Here is a 7,527-nt window from a genome sequence, read left to right as displayed (position 1 = left end):
TTGAAGAGGCTGTCTTTGCTCCATTGTATGTTTTAGCTTCTTTGTCAAAAATTATCTGTCCATATTTATGTGGTTTTATTTCTGGGTTCTCAATTCTATTCCATTGGTCTATGTGTCTGTTTTTCTGCCAATACCATGCTGTTTTGATTATTGTAGCCCTGTAGTACAAGCCAAAGTCAGGAAGTGTGATACCTCCATTATTGTTCTTTTTCTTAAGATTGCTTTGGCTATTCGGGGTCTTTTGTGGTTCCAAACAAATCTGATGATTTTTGTTCTATTTCTTTAAAATATGCCATTGGGATTTTGATGGGGATTGCATTGAATCTGTATATTGCTTTGGGTAATATGGCCATTTTAACTATGTTGATTCTTCCAATCCATGAGCACGGAATGTCTTTCCATTTCTTTGTGTCTTCTTCAATTTCTTTCAAAAATGTCTTATAGTTTTCAGCATATAGGTCTTTCACATCCTTGGTTAAGTTTATTCCTAGGTATTTTATTCTTTTTGCTGCAATTGCAAAAGGAATTGTTTTTGTATTTCTTTTCTGAGATTTCATTGTTAGTATATAGGAAGGCAATGGACTTTTGTGCGTTGATTTTGTAGCCGGCAACTTTACTGTATTCGTTGATTGTTTCTAATAGCTTTTTGGTGGAGTCTTTAGGGTTTTCTATATATAGCATCATGTCATCTGCAAAGAGTGATAATTTAACTTCTTCATTCCCAATTTGGATGCCTTTTATTTCTTTCTCTTGCCTGATTGCTCTGGCAAGGACTTCCAACACTATGTTGAAAAGCAGAGGTGATAGGGGACAGCCTTGTCGTGTTCCTGAACGTATAGCAAATGGCTTCTGTTTTTCTCCATTAATTATGAGATTAGCAGAGGGCTTGTCATATATGGCCTTTATTATGTTAAGGTATTTTCCTTCTATACCCATTTTATTAAGTGTTTTAATCATAAATGGATGTTGTATCTTGTCAAATGCTTTTCTGCATCAATTGATATAATCATATGATTTTTGTCCTTTATTTTGTTTATGTGATGTATCACATTGATGGATTTGTATGTTGAACCATCCTTGTGCCCCGGGATGAACCCCACTTGGTCGTGATGAATAATCTTTTTAATGCATTGTTGTATTCGATTTGCTAGAATTTTATTTAGGATTTTTGCATCAGTATTCATTAGAGATATTGGTCTGTAGTGTTTTTTTTTTGTGCTGTCCTTACCAGGTTTTGGTATCAGGGTAATGTTGGCCTCATAAAATGAGTTAGGGAGTACTGTCTCTTCTTCAATTTTTTGGAAGAGTTTGTGCAGAATTGGTATTAGATCCTCTTTGAAGGTTTGGTAGAATTCACTAGTGAAGCCGTCTGGTCCCAGACTTTTGCTTTTGGGAAGGTTTTGGATGACTGATTCAATTTCGTTACTGGTGATCGGTCTGTTTAGATTTTCCAGTTCTTCATGGTTCAGCCTTGGAAGGCTATATGTTTCCAAGAACTTGTCCATTTCTTCTAGGTTGTTGAATTTGGTGGCATATAGTCCTTCATAGTATTCTTGGATGATCCTTTGTATTTCTGTGGTGTCCGTGATAACTTCCCCTTTTACGTTTCTGATTTTGTTAATCAGTGTCTTCTCTCTTTTATCTTAGTAAGTCTAGCCAAGGGTTTGTCAATTTTGTTAATCTTTTCAAAGAACCAGCTCTTTGTCACATTAATTTTTTCTATTGTCTTTTTGTTCTCTATTTCATTTAGTTCTGCTCTAATTTTTGTTATTTCCTTTCTTCTGCTGACCTTGGGTTTTACTTGTTCTTCTTTTTCTAGTTCTTTAAGGTGTAACATGAGGTTATTTATTTGGGAGTTTTCTTGTTTCTTGAGATAGGCCTGTAATGAGATAAATTTCCCTCTTAAAACTGCTTTCGCTGCATCCCAAAAATTTTGGTAGGATGTATTTTCATTGTCATTTGTTTCTATGTATCTTTTGATCTCTCCTCTAATTTCTTCTTTGACCCAGTCCTTCTTTAAAAGTATGTTGTTTAGTCTCCATGTATTTGTGTTTTTCCACGCTTTCTTTTTACAGTTGATATCCAATTTCAAAGCCTTGTGATCAGAGAATATGCATGGTATGATTTCAATCTTCTTAAATTTGTTGAGACTGATTTTATGTCCCAATAGATGGTCTATCCTTGAGAATGTTCCATGTACACTAGAAAAGAATGTATAGTCTGATGTTTTAGGATGAAGTGCTCTATAAATGTCAATTATGTCCATTTCATCTAATGTGTCATTTAGGGCTACTATTTCGTTATTTATTTTCTGTTTGGATGATCTATCCATAGCTGTCAATGATGTATTTAAGTCCCCTAGTATAATTGTGTTTTGGTCAATTTCTCCCTTTAGTTCTTTTAGTAGTTGCTTGGTGTATTTCGGTGCTCCCTGATTGGGGGCATAAATATTGATGACTGTTATGTCTTCTTGTTGTACAGTCCCTTCACCATTATGAAATGTCCATCTTTGTCTCTTGTTATCTTTTTCACCTTGAAGTCTGTTTCATCTGATATCATTATGGCTACACCTGATTTTCTCTGGGTACCATTTGCTTGGAGTGTCAATTTCCACCCTTTCACTTTGAGTCTATGCTTGTCCTTGTAGCTGAGATGTGTCTCTTGGAGACAGCATATGGTTGGGTTTAGTTTTTTGATCCAATCTGCTACTCTGTGCCTTTTTATTGGTGAGTTCAGTCGATTTACATTTAGGGAGATTATTGATATGTGAGGATTTCCTGTCATTCTATCTTTAGTTTTCTGGTAAGGCTGTGTCTCCATTGTTTCTTTGCCTTTTTGTTGTTGTCTATTATTTCTGTGTGGTGGTATTCTATGATGTTTCCCTCTGTTTCTTTTTTTATTTCAGTATATATTTCAATTCTGGATTTATTTTGAGTGGTTACCCTTAAGTTTATGTAAAAGAAAGTTTGATATTTAGAGTATTCCATTTTCTTCAGCACGCTTACTTTCTCCATTCCCATATTCCGGTTCAGGCCTTTACTCTCCCCCTTTTTGAGTTTTGGTTGCCACAAGTTGTCCCTGTTGATGGTGGTCGAATAGCCTCCTTTAGTATTTCTTGTAGTGCAGGTCGTGTATTAGAAAATTCCCTCAGCTTCTGTATGTCTGGAAAGGTCTTTATTCCTCCTTCATATCTAAAGGATATCTTTGCTGGATATATTATTCTTGGCTCATGGTTTCTCTCTTTCAATAGTTTGAATATTTGGTTCCACTCCCTCCTGGCTTGTAGAGTTTCTGCTGAAAAATCTGATGATAATCTAATGGGCTTTCCTTTGTAAGTTACTGTCTTCTTTTCCCTGGCTGCCTTGAGGAATCTTTCTTTGTCGTTGATTTTAGACAGCTTCAATACAATGTGCCTTGGAGAAGGTCTGTTGGGATTGAGGTAACTAGGTGTTCTATTTGCTTCTTGGATTCGAGGGTCCAGTTCTGTCCACAAATTTGGGAAGTTCTCATGGACAATTTGTTTGAATATATTCTCTGTTCCCTTCTCTCTTTCTTCTCCTTCTGGTATGCCCATTATTCTTATATTGCTCTTTCTGATGGAGTCAGAAAGTTTTTGAAGTGGATCTAATTAGCTTTTAAGTCTCAAGTCTCTTTCTTCTTCTCTCTGTGTCATTTCCAGGTTTCTATCTTCGATGTCACTGATTCTTTGCTCCATCTGGTCAACTCTACTACCTAAGCTGGTTATTTCATTCTTAATTTCTTCTATTGAGTTCTTAATCTCCAGAAATTCTATTTGGTTCTTTTTTAAGATTTCAATCTCTTTCGTAAAATGCTCATGCTGTTCTTTGATTGAGTTTCTGAGTTCCTTTAACTGCCTATCTGTGTTTTCTTGTATCTCGTTGAGTTTTTCAGAACTGCAATCTTGAATTCTCTGTCATTTAAGTCACATATTTCTGTATCTTTAAGTGCCTTCTCTGGAGATTTTTCACTTTCTTTCTGAGCTATCTTGTTGCCTTGGTTATTCATGGTGATTACTGGTTTACTATTTCTCTTCCTAGACATCTACAGGAGTGACTTCTGCAACAGGTTGATAGAAAGCGGTCTTTCTTTTGTTTGCCAGTACTTGTTGGTAGAATGTTTTATTATTTCTCCAACTGCAACTTAGTTTTCTTCTCCCACACAGTAATGCTATGTTTTCTCTGCACTATTCCAACTTCTCACGCAAAGGGGGGATTCCCTGGGAGACGGGCTTCTCCTCTGTTAATAGTTCGTCTAGGTCACAGGGCGCAGTGTCCCAGTGGGTATGCGGAGAGCTTTTGATGTTGGAAAGCTCTTCCAGCTGCTGATTCAGAGCCCGTATATTTCAGCAGTTCTGTTTACTCCTGCAGGGATCCGCCCAGATAGGGGGGGTCAGGGGCGGGGTGAGTTGTGAGAGGTGGCCCAGAGCAATGGCGGCGACCACCACCACAGCCGGTCCTGCTTCCACAGGTCTCTCCCCTTTGCTGGAACTAGTTGGGCTGTGAATTTGTGTTTGCGGTCCACAGATCTCAAAACAGCAAATTTTCTGTTGTTTTGATCTGACACTGCTACTGTTTCGCTTCTAGCACCGGGCAGGTGGGGGCGGGGCGAGCTCTAGGAGGGGAGGGAGGGGGCGGCTAGTCTCAGTGCCTAAGGCTCCGTTCTCTGCTCTGCAGTGCGGGCTTAAACCACCGTTTTCAGCCTTTTTCCCTCAGTCTTTTCTCCGAGGTCTCTGCCGTGAGCGTTGGGTTCAGCCGTGTTATATGCTGTCCCCTCAGCCCTGTGGAGCCCTGGCGGAGCCCTAGCAGTCTGATCTCCCGCAGCTGCGGTAGCTCCGGGAAGCAGCGAGCTCGGCGCACTGAGCTAGGTCTGCGTCCTGCGCCCGCGCGGCTCCGTCTCCGCGCGCTTCTCCCTTTCCTCCTCCTCCCTCCACTCGCGCGAATCTCCCACCTGTAGGTGATTTCAGTCGGTAGTGGGCCTCTTCATGTTGCCTGTCTGCTGTGCAGGGAGTCCTTTGTGGAGTTTTTGTTGTTCGATTCTTTGTAAATTCCGGGGGAGCTTTACAGAGGCTCACGTCACGCCGCCATTTTTCCGGAAGTCCTTGTTACCTTTTTCACACTGAAGTCTGTTTCATCTGATATCATTATGGCTACACCTGATTTTCTCTGGATACCATTTGCTTGGAGTGTCAGTTTCTACCCTTTCACTTTGAGTCTATGCTTGTCCTTGTAGCTGAGATGTGTCTCTTGGAGACAGCATATGGTTGGGTTTAGTTTTTTGATCCAATCTGCTATTCTGTGCCTTTTTTTGGTGAGTTCAGTCCATTTACATTAGGGTGATTATTGATATATGAGGATTTTCTATCATTCTATCTTTGGTTTTCTGGTAAGATTGTGTCTCCATTGTTTCTTTGCTTTTTTGTTGTTGTCTATTATTTTGTGTGATGGTATTTTATGATTATTCCCTCTGTTTCTTCTTTCATCAGTTCCAGACTTTTTTGAATGGTTACCATTAATTTTATTTAAAAGAAAGTTTGATATTTAGAGTATTCCATTTTCTTCAGCATGTTTATTTTCTCCATTCCCATATTCCAGTTTAGGCCTTTACTCTGCCCTCTTTTATGTTTTGGTTGTCACAAATTTTCTCTATTTATGTTTTTAAATAGCGTTCCTTTAATATTGCTTGTAGTGTGTTAGAAAATTCCCTCAACTTCTGTATGTCTGGAAAGGTCTTTATTCCTACTTCATACCCAAAGGATATGTTTGCTGGATATACTGGCTCATAATTTCTCTCTTTCAGTAGTTTTTATGTTTGATTCCACTCCCTCCTGGCTTGTAGAGTCTCTGCTGAAAAATCTGATGATAATCTAATGTCCTTTCCTTTGTTGGTTACCCTCTTCTTTTCCCTGGCTGCCTTGAGGATTCTTTCTTTGTTGTTGAATTTTGGCAGCTTCAATACAATGTGCCTTGGAGAAGTCCTGTTGGGGTTGAGGTAATTAGGTATTCTATTTGCTTCTTGATTCAAGGGTCCAGTTCTTTCTACAAGTTTAAGAAGTTCTCATCAACTATTTGTTTGAATATACTCTCTGCTCCCTTCTCTCTTTCTTCTTCTTCTGGTATGCCCATTATTCTTATATTGCTCTTTCTGATGGAGTCAGAAAGTTCTTGTAGAGTTCTTCATTTCTTTTAAGTCTCAAGTCTCTTTCTTCTTCCATCCGTGTCATTTCCAGATTTCTATCTTCGATGTCACTGATTCTTTCCTCCATCTCATCCACTCTACTACCTAAACTGGCTATTTCATTCTTCATTTCTTTTACTGAGTGCTTAATCTCCAGAAATTCTATTTTGTTCTTTTATAAAATTTCAATCTCTTTGGTAAAATGTTCAATTTTGCTTTTTGATTGTGTTTCTGAGTTCATTAAACTGCCTGTCTGTGTTTTCTTGCATCTCTTTGTGTTTTTTAAGAACTGTGATCTTGAATTCTCTATCATTTAAGTCACATATTTCCATGTCTTTAAGTTCATTTTCTGGAGACTTTTCATTTTTCTTTCTGAGTTGTCTTGTTGCCTTGGTTATTCACCGCTATTAATGAATTATTATTTCTTTTCCTAGACATCTACAGGAATGGGTTCTGTAACAGCTTGATAGAAAGAGGTCTTTCTTTTGTTTTATAGTACGTGTTGGTAGAATGTTCTATTTTCTCTCTGAATGCAGCCTTTTATTCTCTCTCACACTGTAGTGTTATGTTTTCTCTGTACTATTCTGGATTCTCACACAATGGGGGATTCCCTGGAATGTGGGCTTCTCCTCTGTTGACAGTTCTCCTGGGCCATAGGGCGCTGTTTCCGTGTGGGGATGCGGAGAGCTTTTGAAGTTCCAAAGCTCTTCCTGCTCCAGATTCAGAGCCCGTGTGTTTCAGCAGTTCTGTTTGCTCCTGCAGGGATCTGCCCAGGTAGGTCGTGACAGGGGTGGGGTGTGTAGTGAGAGGTGGCCCAGAGCAATGGCGGCGACCACCACCACTGCCAGTCCTACTTCCACAGCTCCTTCCCCTTTGCCGGAACTAGTTGGGCTGCAAATCTGTGTCTGCAGACCACAGTTCCCAGAACTGCAAATATTCTGTTCTTTTGATCTGACACTGCTACTGTTCCGCTTCTAGCACTGGGCAGGTGGGGGTGGGATGAGCTCTGGGAGGGTAGGGAGGCAGCAGCTAGTCTCAGTACCTAAGGCTTCTGTTCTCTGCTTGGCAGTGAGGGCTTAAACCACCGTTTGTAGCCTTCTTCCCTCAGTCTTTGCTCCGAGGTCTCTGCCGTGAGCGTTGGGTTCAGCCATGTTATATGCTGTCTCCTTAGCCCTGTGGGCCATAAGTGGAGCCCTAGCAGTCTGAGTTCTTCCCTGTCCCGCAGCTGCAGTAGTTCCGGAATGCAGCGAGCTCAGAGCGCCGAGCTAGGTCTGCATCCTGCACCCACACTGCCCCATCTCCGCACTTCTCCTTCCCCTCCTCCCCTGCTCA

The sequence above is a fragment of the Rhinolophus sinicus genome, linkage group LG10 (assembly GCF_036562045.2).
Source record: "Rhinolophus sinicus isolate RSC01 linkage group LG10, ASM3656204v1, whole genome shotgun sequence".
NCBI lineage: Eukaryota > Metazoa > Chordata > Mammalia > Chiroptera > Rhinolophidae > Rhinolophus > Rhinolophus sinicus.
This window is presented reverse-complemented; position numbering follows the sequence as displayed.